The 15,056-nt window shown below is 40.4% G+C and overlaps 1 pseudogene across 1 annotated transcript; it reads left to right on the forward strand.

The window, feature by feature from the left end:
• Positions 1–2,257: 2,257 nt before the first annotated feature.
• Positions 2,258–12,971, forward strand: LOC307267659 (myosin-7-like; annotated as a pseudogene). Its single transcript has 36 exons — positions 2,258–2,461; positions 2,598–2,741; positions 2,838–2,994; positions 3,086–3,113; positions 3,212–3,317; positions 3,424–3,516; positions 3,708–3,771; positions 3,863–3,961; positions 4,043–4,146; positions 4,253–4,391; positions 4,522–4,640; positions 4,740–4,889; positions 5,014–5,184; positions 5,290–5,599; positions 5,694–5,764; positions 5,846–6,051; positions 6,153–6,276; positions 6,823–6,959; positions 7,042–7,297; positions 7,382–7,624; positions 7,704–7,880; positions 7,969–8,114; positions 8,279–8,369; positions 8,466–8,855; positions 9,504–9,630; positions 9,951–10,069; positions 10,147–10,343; positions 10,516–10,699; positions 10,786–10,951; positions 11,047–11,171; positions 11,303–11,611; positions 11,705–11,908; positions 12,002–12,298; positions 12,413–12,517; positions 12,615–12,710; positions 12,811–12,971. The product of its transcript is annotated as a myosin-7-like (transcript).
• The last annotated feature ends 2,085 nt before the right edge of the window (positions 12,972–15,056 follow it).

Raw genomic sequence — 15,056 nt, forward strand, 5'->3', positions numbered from 1 at the left:
CTTCCGAAACACCTTTGCATAGACTTTTCTCTGGGAGATTGTGCATTGCAAGTCCCTGATAATTGGGGCAAACCCTCCAGCCCCCTTTGAAAAAAATTGGGACCACCATCCCGGTCTGCCATTCAAAATGCACTGTGCCTGATGCCCATGTCATGTTGCAGAGGCGTGTCTGCAAAGACAAGTTCAAGCTCATTCCCCCCTAGAGAAGGGACATTCCACGTACCAAAAGCTACATTCCATTGCCTGGCCTGTGGGTCATCACACCTTAACCTGCTTCTTGCAGGTGGTAGGCCCACACTGTGGTAATACGTAGCTTGTTTGGGCTGAGCCAATACGTGTTATAGGGGTTACCAGCCACCAGGTGCGAACTCCACTCGAGGAGTGGATCGTGGTGAGCCTGTTCCAGGCATGGTTAAGTTGTTTTAATTGTTCACCATCATAAGGTTTTTTTTAATCATGTTCAGTCTGGATTATCACCACTGACCTGTTCAATTTAGCAGACCCTACTGGGAGCATGAAGCTCCTGAAGACATAGCTCTGGGGAATAACTGAAACTCTTGGCTACGATCCAGGAAGGGCACTCTCATGTCGGTTTGATAAATATGAAGCTACAGCCAGAAGATAGTTAGCTTAACATAGCATTATGACTGCAAACAGTTTATCTGGCTCTATCCAAAGGTAACAAAATATTCCCACCAGCAACTCTAAAAATCAGCAAATGACTAGTTACAGTATATATTTTTGTTTAATCCATATAAACTGTTTCTCTATGTTTCTAGTCTTGGTGCCATGGTAAGCTAATAAGCTGCTTAGTGTAGTATCATAAGTACTTCTGATGTACTAACTAATTCAACAGACCGGTGTCCCTGCTGCATAGGAAGGTTCATGACGCACATCATAAGTGTTGACTGCAGGAGTGCACAAGACAGCTGGGAATGACAGCCTCAACATTGCCTTTGATGGGCTGAGGATTGCTACACTGGGTGCAGACAACAACTTGTCGTGACCCTCAAGGTCATGGTGAAACCCCATGTGTGAAGTTGTTAAGAGTCAAAGGGGCTTGTGAGCTTCTTGAAGAGTTATTCAGGTGGTCCACTCAATAAACACATGACTTAAGGATCTCCCCTGTTAACTTTGTTATTAATTATGTGCACATGGAGGAGGTGATATGTGTTTGTTAAGCCCATTGAATACATTACAGTATGGATATTGCAGCCTTTGAAAGTAGGCAGCTGTTTTTACACAGACTTTTATTATAGATTGAGGAAGGTCAGCTGAGATTAAAAAATGGACCAGGAGAAAAGGTAAAAGATTCACAAGTTTATCTTTGTGCCCCAGTATAATAGAAGACAGACAATAGTATTGTCTGAAGATACCCAAACAGTGTGTGTTGTAGTGACAGACCAACAGCTGTAGTGATCTTAATTTAAAAACTTCATATATGAGAAAAATAATTCTATTATTAGTATTATCAATACAAACTTTAAACCTTGAGGAACAGACTATAATAGATGACATGATGAAATAACACATTTATATATCAGCTTACATTTTTTTTCTTTCTTTTAACTGAAAGTTTACTGACTTTTCAGTCACTTGAAAGACACAATTAAAATAGATGCTGATCTATGACCAGCTCATGTGTTTGAAAATGAACTGGCCAATTGTTAGATGAGAGTTATTGTTGTCCACATCTTTATCTCCTAATACAGACCATTGTTTTCTTTCTCTTCACTTATAGGTTGGTTGGGATTTGAAGTTCTGCCTCCTGGATGTATAAAAAGAAGGGTTCAGAAGGAGTAAGAGCAGGAGTAGGGCTGGGAACACAGCACTTTCAGGTAGGTGTGTAGGCCTTTTATACATGAATTAACTATATCACATCAAACTGATAATACAATGTTGCTTTTTTGCTTTTTCTATCTAGGCACCCACCACACCAAATCTTTCAAAGGGGAGAGGAAAAGGAAACAGGTCTGAAACTGCCATTAATTATCTGTAGATGCCTGTCATCAAGCTTTAAGATAAAATAAATAAAGTATTTAAGACAGCTAGTATATTTGCATTAAAAATGTGGTTCATAGTTCGTATAGAACTTGAATTACTATCTTCCAAGTTTTCTTTTTACAACTTACATCATTTATTTGATAATGCGAAGGATTTTCTGTATTTATAGAAATGCATGAAATCATAAGCCTTATTGTTACTCCAGCGTAACCCAAATGCTTTCAAACCATGGGTTTGGTTCACAGCTTCCAAGATGTCTTGTGATGCTCTAATGGCCGAGTTTGGGGTTGCCGCATCCTTTCTGAGAAAATCAGATATGGAGCGTCTGGAGGCCTCGACTCGCGCATTCGACATAAAGAGGGAGTGTTTCGTGGCTGACCCTGAGGTGGAGTACGTTAAAGGCAAAGTCACCGCCAGAGATGGAGTCACAGCCACTGTTGAAACTGAATATGGGAAGGTATAGTGCAAACACAATGTCTACCATCCAATTGTTTTAATGGGACGGTAGACGGTAGTAAAAAGAGTAGTGCTGTATATTCAACTGAGTTCCAATATACAGCACAATAATACAGTCATAATGTGTTCTATTTTAGACCGTAACTGTGAAGGATGAGGATGTCCACCCTCAGAACCCGCCAAAGTTCGATAAAATTGAGGACATGGCTATGTTCACCTTCCTCCATGAACCTGCTGTGCTGTTTAACCTCAAAGAGCGCTACGCAGCATGGATGATCTACGTGAGTAAAAATGCTAATCTAAAAACCCTTTCCTGCATGAAATCTTCTGTCTAGTCCAATAAGAATTAAACCTGTTTCATGTATCTCTGTCTACAGACCTACTCAGGGCTGTTCTGTGTGACTGTCAACCCCTACAAGTGGCTGCCAGTGTACGATCAGTATGTGGTCAACGCCTACAGAGGAAAGAAGAGGACTGAAGCTCCTCCTCACATCTACTCCATTTCTGACAACGCCTACCAGTACATGCTGTCAGGTCTGTTTAGCTCTTTGTACATGTAATCTCTGACACCATCCAAACATTTAAAGAAAATGTCCTCACTTTGAAAATTGTTTAACTCCTGCAGACAGAGAAAACCAGTCTGTCCTTATCACGTAAGTATTTCATATAAGACATGTCTGATTCCAACATGAAGAGCAGTTTTTATTTTGTTTGCAAAACATGTTCAGTTCACGTTTGTTTTCATTCTCAGCGGAGAATCTGGTGCAGGAAAGACTGTGAACACCAAGAGAGTCATCCAGTACTTTGCCAGCATTGCAGCTGCTGGTGGCAAGAAGGATGCTGCTCAGGAGAAAAAAGTTGGTTTAAAGCAGTTTCATTAAGATTTCATTATGATATATGCTGTACAGCAAAAAGTAGGTTTGGACTTTAGTGTCCTCAATTTTGCAACCAATAAATTTACAGGGCACCCTGGAGGATCAAATCATCCAGTGCAACCCTGCTCTGGAGGCTTTTGGGAATGCCAAAACCATCAGAAATGACAACTCCTCAAGATTTGTGAGTTCCATTATGACTCATTTTATTAGATGCACTCTGTGTTTTTGTTATTGTGCAAAACAGCGCACTGCACCTGCAAACTTTCACCCAAGCCACTGATGTATCTTTTATCTAAACAGCTCGCAATTGAGTTTCAAATTAGTTTTTTTTTAATGGATTAACAAAATGTTCCCTTTTCTTTCTTCTACCAGGGTAAATTCATTCGAATCCATTTTGGCGTCAGTGGAAAGTTATCTTCTGCTGACATTGAAACATGTAAGTAGAGTGTGACATGAACATCTTTATTCTACAGCACAGTACCCTGGGAGAATGTAGACTATAACTTCTCATTGTCATTTTCTATCAGATCTGCTAGAGAAATCTCGGGTCACTTTTCAGCTTAAAGCTGAAAGAGACTACCACATCTTCTACCAGATTCTGTCCCAAAAGAAACCAGAACTACTGGGTGAGTACTGGATGAGACAGACTAATTGTACCCTAAAGAAGCGTCACAGACACGCAGAATGAAACTTTTATTCTTTGACAGAAATGCTGCTAATCACCGCCAACCCCTATGACTACACCTTCATCTCTCAAGGAGAGATCTCTGTCACATCAATTGATGATTCTGATGAGCTAATGGCAACTGATGTAAGAAATATTCAGTTCAGTCCTGTATTTATCAAAACCACAGGTTAACTACCACATTGCCTTGAATTTAATCTATATTTGTGATGTACACTATATTTTGTTGAAGGAAGCTTTTGATGTCCTGGGCTTCACCCAAGAGGAGAAGAATGGTATTTACAAGCTGACTGGTGCCATCATGCATTATGGAAACATGAAGTTCAAACAGAAAGCGAGGGAAGAGCAAGCAGAGGCTGACGGCACAGAGGGTAAAGGATAGTCAGAACGATAACAGTTTACTATTATTCCGTTCCAACAAGAGCATAACTTCGACCGATGTGTGCCTTTGTGACACAAATCATGTACTAAATGCTTTTCCTATACAAAATTGAATTACAGATACAGACAAAGTTGCATATCTGATGGGCTTGAACTCTGCTGACCTCATCAAGGGCCTCTGTCACCCAAGAGTGAAAGTGGGCAACGAGTGGGTCACCAAAGGTCAAAGTGAGCAGCAAGTAAGTTAAAAAGGGAGGCACGCCACTGCAATTTATTGGGGTTTTGAGAAATGAAGGGAGTTTAAATTTTAATGTAATTGATTTTATGCAATTATCTAGGTGTATTACTCTATTGGTGCACTGTCCAAGTCGGTGTACGAGAAAATGTTCCTGTGGATGGTGGTGAAAATCAACTTAACTCTGGAGACCAAGCAACCTCGCCAGTACTTCATTGGTGTTCTGGACATTGCTGGATTTGAAATCTTTGATGTATGTGCCGGACAATATATGAGCATGGTGCATTTGACATGACATGTTGACTGTAATCGCATATGAAAGAAAGCTGATATAAGAAAAATATGATCTTCTCTCACAAACATTTTGTCAAATGTAGTTCAACACCTTTGAGCAGCTGTGCATCAACTATACTAATGAGAAGCTGCAGCAGTTCTTCAATCACCACATGTTTGTGCTGGAACAAGAAGAGTACAAGAAGGAGGGCATTGTTTGGGTCTTCATTGACTTTGGCATGGACTTGGCAGCCTGCATTGAACTCATTGAGAAGGTTGGTTCAGAGCTTTTGTTTTAATTATTTATGTAAGAAATTAAGATTTGCTTTGTTTCTGTAAATGTTTACATTCAATTAATTCTAATGTATTGCCTTTTTCAGCCCATGGGCATCATGTCCATCCTTGAAGAGGAGTGCATGTTCCCCAAAGCCAGTGACGCAACATTTAAATCCAAACTATATGACAACCATTTGGGTAAAAGTAACAACTTCCAGAAACCCAGAATAATCAAGGGAAGACCAGAGGCTCATTTCTCCCTGGTTCACTATGCTGGTACTGTTGATTATAACATCGGTAATTGGCTGGTGAAGAACAAGGACCCATTGAATGAGACCGTGGTTGGACTCTTCCAGAAGTCCACAATGAAGTTACTGCCTGTTCTGTTTGCTGGGTATGCTGGCGCAGATTCAGGTAAGGGATCTTTGACTGCAATTATTATTTGTCCTTTAATGGTCAACAAAGGTGAAAATTACAAGAATACAATACATGTCTAACTTCCACACAGATGCCGCCAAGGGAGGGAAGGGAGCAAAGAAAAAAGGTTCCTCTTTCCAGACTGTGTCTGCACTGCACAGGGTAAGATATGTCTTAAGGTTTGGTATATCCCCTTGTTTTGGTAAATACAACCTGTTAAAATTGGATTGTGTTCATCAACAGGAGAACTTGAACAAACTGATGACCAACCTCAGGTCAACTCACCCCCACTTTGTACGCTGCTTAATCCCCAATGAGACCAAGACTCCCGGGGCGATGGAAAATCCTCTGGTCATGCACCAGCTGCGCTGTAACGGTGTGCTGGAAGGCATCAGGATCTGCAGGAAGGGATTCCCCAACAGGATCCAGTATGGAGACTTAAAACAAAGGTACTGTAAATGCAAAAGTAAGACACATACTCACTACATTTACAATATACCACCATGGTCAAAATGCTCTTATGGTTCTATTATATTTGTCCTTATTTCAGATACCGTATCCTGAATCCAGCTGCTATCCCTGAGGGACAGTTCATTGACAACAAGAAAGGAGCAGAAAAACTACTGGGCTCTCTAGATATCGATCATGAACAGTACAAACTGGGACACACAAAAGTAATACACTAATTTAAGTTTAAAAAAATCCTTTAAAGGCAATTCGATCAAAGCTATAGTGCATAACTATTTCAAATAATTGAATGTCCGTTTCATTCAAGTTATTGCCAAATGAGTTGACACATAGCTGATTAAGCCTATCAGCTCTACAAAACTCTCTCTGTATTTCTCAGTATGTCAATGTTTACAAACTGTTGTCGCCGGCGACATTGGCGCGCAGGGGCTAAGCTGCACAGGAAGGGATGCATTTTACATCTCGACAGCGAAAGGACAACAACAATGTTCCATTTTGGAGACGGAGAGGACTGCTGTAACAGGTAAAGGCATTGCTGGAAATCCCAAGAAGCACCCCTAGAAATGTTTCAGTTTTTAATTCTACTGGTAAGAAAGAACCTGAACATACAGCAGAAGGAATAAAATATGTGCGCGATCACCGAAGGCTTACTTTATCTAGTTGCGCATACGTTATTGTAATTACTCAGAATCTCTTATGGGGGCGACGGAAGTTGGGTACTACAGCTTTAATGTTTTTTTTAACCTTTCAAGGTGTTCTTCAAAGCTGGTCTGCTGGGTGCTCTTGAGGAAATGAGAGATGATCGCCTCGCTCTCATCATCACTGGAATTCAAGCAAGAGCCAGAGGACTTCTCGCCAGGCTTGAGTTCCAGAAAATTGTTGAGCGCAGGTCGGTGTATTACTTTTATCATTTACTGTAAAAAAGACAAAGAACAGAAAAATGATTTCAGGCTTACTTATGTTTTCTGCAGGGATGCTTTAGTGGTGATCCAGTGGAACGTACGTGCCTTCATGGGTGTCAAGAATTGGCCCTGGATGAAGATGTACTTCAAGATAAAGCCTCTGCTGAAATCCGCTGAGAGTGAGAAGGAAATGGCAAACATGAAGGAGGAGTTCCTAAAGCTCAAAGAGGCTTACGCTAAAACTGAGGCCCGCAGGAAAGAACTGGAGGAAAAAATGGTCAGCCTTGTCCAAGAGAAGAACGACCTGCAGCTCCAAGTCCAATCTGTAAGATCAGTTATTAAGTTTGCTGAACATTTAAAATAATGAAAAGTGTTTTCAATAACAGAATTTCTTAAATCCATTGTCTAGGAACAAGACAATCTTACAGATGCGGAGGAGCGCTGTGAGGGTCTGATCAAGAGCAAGATCCAGCTTGAAGCCAAATCCAAAGAGCTGACAGAGAGACTGGAAGATGAGGAGGAGATGAATGCAGAACTGACTTCCAAAAAGAGGAAGCTGGAAGACGAGTGTTCAGAACTCAAGAAGGACATTGATGATCTGGAGCTGACACTGGCTAAAGTAGAAAAGGAGAAGCATGCTACTGAGAATAAGGTAACAAAGTCATTTTGATTACTGTCTAAAGAACATAATGTTCTATCAGAAGTGTTGTACTAACTACAAAGTAATTTAGGTTAAAAACCTGACTGAAGAAATGGCAGCTTTGGATGAAATCATTGCTAAGCTGACTAAAGAGAAGAAAGCTCTCCAGGAGGCTCACCAGCAAACACTGGACGACCTCCAGAGTGAGGAGGACAAAGTCAACACTCTGACAAAGGCCAAAGCCAAGTTGGAGCAGCAAGTTGATGATGTGAGTACAAATTTATAAACATGCATCAGAGGATTAATCATTAACCAAGGGATTATTTATTAAATCTGTTTTCTATGCTTTGAAATAGCTTGAAGGTTCTCTAGAACAAGAGAAAAAGGTAAGGATGGATCTTGAGAGAGCAAAGAGAAAGCTGGAAGGAGATCTCAAGCTGAGTCAGGAAAGCCTTATGGACCTGGAGAATGACAAGCAGCAACTTGAAGAGAGGCTGAAGAAGTAAGTTTCCCGTAAAAAACAAGAATTAAAAAACAATATCTAACTGAACATTATCTGAGGTTTACTAAATTCTGCTAACTTGATGAGCCTGTCTGATGATATGGTTTCCAAATCAAAGGTAAGAAAAGTGGGAACAACTTCCTAAAATATACTGCTCTCAACAGGAAGGACTTTGAGGTCAGCCAACTTCAAAGCAAGATTGAGGATGAACAAGCACTCTCTGGCCAACTGCAGAAAAAACTAAAAGAGTTACAGGTCAGCTGACATAAACACAGCCTTTATGTTGCTAATGGAAATGATTAAATACATTGTTCATTATTCAGCATTCTCAATGGGAATTGTACATTTCAGGCCCGAATTGAAGAGTTGGAAGAAGAGCTGGAAGCAGAGCGCGCTGCCCGAGCCAAGGTGGAAAAACAAAGGGCTGACCTGGCTAGAGAGCTGGAGGAGATCAGTGAGAGGCTGGAGGAGGCCGGAGGGGCCACTGCTGCCCAGATCGAGATGAACAAGAAGAGAGAGGCTGAGTTTCAGAAGATGCGCAGAGACCTTGAAGAGGCCACTCTGCAGCATGAAGCCACTGCTGCTACACTCAGAAAGAAGAATGCAGACAGCGTTTCTGACCTGGGAGAGCAGATTGACAACCTGCAGAGAGTCAAACAGAAGCTAGAGAAAGAAAAGAGCGAGCTCAGACTGGAGCTGGATGATGTGGTGTCCAACATGGAGCAGATAGTCAAAGTTAAAGTAAGACAAACAAAGTTAGTCTTCATTGAACACATCTTAAAGGAATAGTTTGACATGTGTGCAATAGGCTTTAGGTCTATGTGTATTTCATTGCTAACAATCTGGTGCGGGTATGCTTCCAGTATTTTTGTGCTAAGCTAAGCAAACATTTTTGCCCAAACAGATACTTAAATAAAAACACTTTGACATTTTGTGAAATAATATTAATCTCTTTCTTGCTCAGTGTTGGCTGAGAAAATTGATAGCATGCTAGTTCTGGCAACCAGTCAAAGATGAAAAGAATACAGGAAGTCATTGTCCAACGGCTTCTTGGTCAGAAATTATTAGAACACATTACCTTCTGTTAAACCCCTGACTTTTATTCTTAGAAATGTGTTTGTTTAAAGGTTCAACAAACAAGGTATATTTTAATTAGAAGGCTGTAGATATGCCAGTACACTAGCTTTAACTTGAGCCATGCTAGCCGTTTTAAGCTAATACTTCCAGTCTTTACATTAAGCAAAGCTTGTCATCTGACTGTAGCTCCATAGATTACAAACAGATATGAAAGTTATTTGAATCTGTATTACATGCTCTGCTGGAAGACTAATGTGTAGTCTAAAGTGTATTTCACTAAATTCTTAATTTGATTAAAATGATTTAACACAGACCAATCTGGAGAAAATGTGTCGCACTATGGAGGATCAAATGACTGAATACAAGACGAAGTCGGAGGAAGGCCAGCGTATCATCAATGACTTCACCATGCAAAAAGCAAAGCTTCAAACTGAAAATGGTAATTGGTTCCACACACACACACACACACACACACACACACACACACACACACACACACACACACACACACACACACACACACACACACACACACACACACACACGCAACTTTTGTTAGTGTTACTCATAGATACCTTTAAGCAACACAACCCAGGAGTCCATGCTCACTCAGATGTTACTATAGCATAATGTTTTTTTAAAGAAAGATTGTATTTGCTTACATTTCTAATAATCCATGCGGCATGCCAAAATGTAAACAAACACCAACTGCAGTTAAAAAGTGGGGAGTTACAAACCATTTTTTATGTTTTATTACAGGTGAATTTTCCAGGCAGCTAGAGGAGAAAGATTCCTTGGTCTCTCAACTGACCAGAGGGAAGCAGTCCAACACTCAGCAGATTGAAGACCTCAAAAGACAACTTGAGGAAGAAGTCAAGGTATTTCTTTAAGAATGAAAATACAGAGCCTTATGTTCATTGGCAAAGTGACTTGACCTCATGTTTCTTTCCCAAAGGCCAAGAATGCACTTGCCCATGCAGTGCAGTCTGCTCGCCATGACTGTGATTTGTTGAGGGAGCAATATGAGGAGGAGCAGGAAGCCAAAGCTGAGCTCCAGCGTGGCATGTCCAAGGCAAACTCTGAGGTGGCTCAGTGGAGAACCAAGTATGAAACTGATGCCATCCAAAGGACAGAGGAGCTTGAAGAAGCAAAGTAAGGATTGATTAACATTATTGAACAAAAGATGATTGCCCATTCACTAAACCTTTAAGCATTTATATCACCACTGAGGGCAAGACCTGCTTGAACCAGTTCCTAAATTGTACCATGATAGTCCCATTTTGTCTGTAAGGTAAATATTTGATAAGTTCATCTTTACCTTTAGGAAAAAGCTAGCTCAACGCTTACAGGATGCAGAAGAAGCTGTTGAAGCCTCTAACGCTAAGTGTGCCTCCCTGGAGAAAACCAAACACAGGCTTCAGGGTGAGATTGAAGATCTCATGGTGGATGTGGAGAGATCAAATGCTGCTGCTGCAGCTCTTGACAAAAAACAAAGAAACTTTGACAAGGTAATGGGAGAAAGAAACACAGCAGTTGAGGGAATTGTGAATCAATCAATCAATAATAAATATTACACTGATCACATTTTAACTAGGTCCTGGCTGAGTGGAAGCAGAAGTATGAGGAGTCCCAGAGTGAGCTGGAAAGTGCCCAGAAAGACGCTCGTTCTCTCAGCACTGAACTCTTCAAACTGAAGAACTCTTATGAAGAATCAATGGATCATCTCGAGACCATGAAACGAGAAAACAAGAATCTTCAAGGTCTGGGGAAAAATAAATCAGGTTTTCTGTGGATTCAGTCATTCTTATGGTTCCATTATGGTGCTAATCTGTATGTAATGTTATTTTGGTGACAGATGAAATCTCTGACCTGACTGAGCAACTTGGTGAAGGTGGAAAGAGCATCCATGAGCTGGAGAAGATCCGTAAACAGCTGGAGCAGGAGAAGGCTGAGATACAAACTGCTCTAGAGGAAGCTGAGGTTAACAAATGTTGAATACATCTCTTTTTCTATATGCATCATTGTGGTAGAATAACCTTTATTTACAGTGTTTAAAGGTATTTTACCATTTATGCTTTGAATGACAGACAGATATGTTCTGTTTTTAACAGGGTTCTCTAGAGCATGAGGAGGGTAAGATCCTCCGAGCTCAGCTTGAGTTCAACCAGGTGAAGGCTGACATCGAGCGTAAGCTTGCTGAGAAAGATGAGGAGATGGAGCAGGCCAAGCGTAACAACCAGAGAGTGGTTGACACTCTGCAGAGCTCCCTAGAGGCTGAGACTCGCAGCAGAAACGAGGCTCTCAGGGTGAAAAAGAAGATGGAGGGAGATCTCAATGAGATGGAGATCCAGCTGAGCCAGGCCAACAGGCAGGCAGCAGAGGCTCAGAAGCAGCTAAAGGGGCTCCATTCTCATCTGAAGGTATTATAGAGGCTTGAGATTCATTGAATTGCTTTTTACCATTAAAATAAAAACAGATTTGAATTACATTTACAAAAATCCTTCTTTAAACAGGATTCCCAGTTACAGCTGGATGATGCTCTTCGTGTCAGCGAGGATCTGAAGGAGAACATTGCAATTGTGGAAAGGCGCAACAACCTGCTGCAGGCTGAACTTGATGAGCTGAGGTCTCTGGTGGAACAGACTGAGAGAGGTCGTAAACTGGCAGAGCAGGAACTGCTGGATGTCAGTGAGAGAGTTCAGCTGCTGCACTCTCAGGTATGTCAAATTATTATATCATAATCTCAGTATATCCAGGTTGCATACTAAATACACTAAAAATATTCATCGTAAACCTTTGATTCTGTGCAGAACACAAGCCTGTTGAACCAGAAGAAAAAGCTTGAGGGAGACACAGTCCAGCTTCAGAATGAGATGGAGGAGGCAGTGCAGGAGTGCAGAAACGCTGAGGAGAAGGCAAAGAAGGCCATCACTGATGCTGCCATGATGGCAGAGGAGCTGAAGAAGGAGCAGGACACCAGCGCTCACCTGGAGCGTATGAAGAAAAACATGGAACAAACCATCAAAGACCTGCAGCACCGCCTGGATGAAGCTGAGCAAATAGCCATGAAAGGTGGCAAGAAGCAGATCCAGAAGCTGGAGTCTAGGGTGAGTATTTGTAACTTCCACTGTTTTGCCATATAGCACTAGTGGACAATACATTCTCTGGCTCTAAAAGTTAAAGCTAAAAGTTACAACAATCCTGTAACTGTTCTTTAACAGGTGAGAGAATTGGAAAATGAAGTGGATATGGAGCAAAAGAAAGGCAGTGACGCAGTGAAAGGTATCCGCAAGTACGAGAGGCGCATCAAAGAGCTCACTTACCAGGTATATACTGCAGTGACTGATAAACATTCATCATACCAAAAGATTACCAAAAGATTACAAGTAAGGCTTTGACAAGCAATATGAACCAATTTAACAGACGGAGGAGGACAAAAAGAATCTGAGCCGTCTGCAGGACCTGACAGATAAGCTGCAATTGAAAGTGAAATCCTACAAGCGAAATGCTGAGGAAGCTGTAAGTATTTATTTAACTGTGGTGAATTTGCCTTTTTGAGTCAGCGCTGTGTTATACTTGTACTTTTTAAATTTCCCATTTTCCTAATCTTGAAAATCAGGAGGAACAGTCCAATGCAAATCTGGGCAAATTGCGGAAGTTACAGCATGAGCATGAGGAAGCAGAGGAGAGGGCCGACATCGCAGAGTCTCAGGTCAACAAGATGAGAGCAAAGAGCCGTGACTCTGGTGCAAAGGTCAGGAATCATTCAGAATAATGTAACTTTTAGTTAGTAACGTCACAGTGAGTAATTGTAATGGTTTGTCAGGAATAAAGAAAATCTGATCAAACATTTTGTCTTTACACAGAAATCCCAAAATGAAGAGTGAAGCCTTCGAGGGGATTCTTAAGGATGAAGTTTAATTTTAGGGTTTTAGATCTCTATTCTCCATGCAACATGAGTGAATTATGAATAAATGCGTTTTGAATGCACCACTTGTTTTTGTTTCCTGTATTTAAAAAAAAATATGATGATTAACCTTCATATTACAGAGACAAAATGGAAAAGTACAGGCTTTTGAGGTGGTAATAAAAAAATCATGTTGCACCTCCGGCCAAATTAATCCAAACCACAAAATAAAAGCTGAGTTGCTTCTCATGTTTTGACATGAGGAGCAGGAGAGTTCGAACCTTTGCTACTTGGTTTGGAGTACGAGCACAAAAAAAATGTAAGCCTTAAACAGCTGCAGGTGTTTGAGAGCACTGATCAGACTTAATACACTGTATGAGTTGGTTAACACTACATGAAAGTTTCGAGTCAGAAAAAATCAAATGGAGACCCAAACATCATCTCGTCATCCCAGGTGTGTGGAATATATCAGTTAAAAGTAGTGCTCTACTGTAAACATAGAATTAAATGTGTTATAATTTGCACGACTTACACATGTCACTATTTAAACGAGGCTGACACATATTATAAAGAAGTTGAGGTGAACTACACTTAGCCACCACCAGATGGTCAAAGATGTCCAGTTTATACTACATGGCCCTTACTTAATATTATCTATGTGATTTATGGTTATTACATGTTACTTACATTAAACAGTTGCCCTTTCTTTTTCTTCAAGATAATTTTTTCGCTTTATTAGAGAAACAGAGTTGAAATGGGGCAAAGAGGGGAGGGCATGCAGAGAAAAGACTACGGGTCGGATTTGAACTCGGTCTGCGCTCCTAGGGGGACACTCTAACCACTACACCACGAGCGCTCCAGCAGTTGCCCTTTCCTAAAAGCACACACTTGAAATATTCATAAATTCTTAAATGTAACTATTATTCAATCATGAAGTCATGAGTTTATATTTTTTAAATATTTTATTAAGATGGAGTAGCATGCATCCAGTGTTGTAGTATATATGCGTCAACAGGATAAAATTAAACTTTTCAGAGGAACAAAAATATTTCTGTAATAAATAGATTTCTTAATTTCTTACAAATGTAAAACTTGAAGGATTCGGTTCAGGGATTTCACCAAGCATTACAATGTAATTACACAGTAATTTACATTACTAAGTATTATAATGTAATTAGACAGCCAATTAAAGTGAAATATGGCTGGGAGGAAGTCACACATGCAAACTAAATCTTACTTTTTGTAATAAAGTATTCCTGCGAAAAAAGGCTTCTTGAAAAATGGTTCCTATTTTTAGGTAAAATACTAATTATTGTGTGCAAGTCTGCATTACTTTAGTTTAGGTTGTTTATTTTCAAACCATAAATAAAAAAAATTATTTGTTAAACTTTGTTGTATGTAACACAAAAAACATTTCTGTGGGCTTTACCTTCCCCTTAGCATACAAGGCCAATACATTCCTAAAATAGAATAAGCTTATTGATGCTATTAACGAGTGTTTCCTCTGACCATCCAGAACTCTGAATGAGGCTACAGGCTGGAGGAAATGTTGCATCATTGTAGTTCAACCCATGTTGCACTTGTGTTATGACGACATGAGATGGAAAAAAAAGTCAAAAACACGGCTCTGAAGACTATGACACATGATGTGAAGCAGCCATGCCTTTCCCATATGACATCATGGCTAACGATACAAAGCAGATTGTATTGACACAGTGTGAATGCATCTCTGGTAAAAATCATGTAGAGAACACAAAGCACACTTCAAACATACATATGCAGTAACAATTTTATATTTCAATCCACCCAGGTTTTATCAAACCGTCACCATAAGTTTATGTGTTGCTACAGTTTAGAACAAAAGGGGAAAACCCTCTTGAACAATGTGAAACTGTTGAGCAACCCCGCCTATAACTATATAAAGTTGATAGCACCCAGCAAAGCACTGATTATTATGG

The sequence above is a fragment of the Ammodytes marinus genome (assembly GCF_949987685.1).
Source record: "Ammodytes marinus genome assembly, chromosome: 21".
NCBI lineage: Eukaryota > Metazoa > Chordata > Actinopteri > Uranoscopiformes > Ammodytidae > Ammodytes > Ammodytes marinus.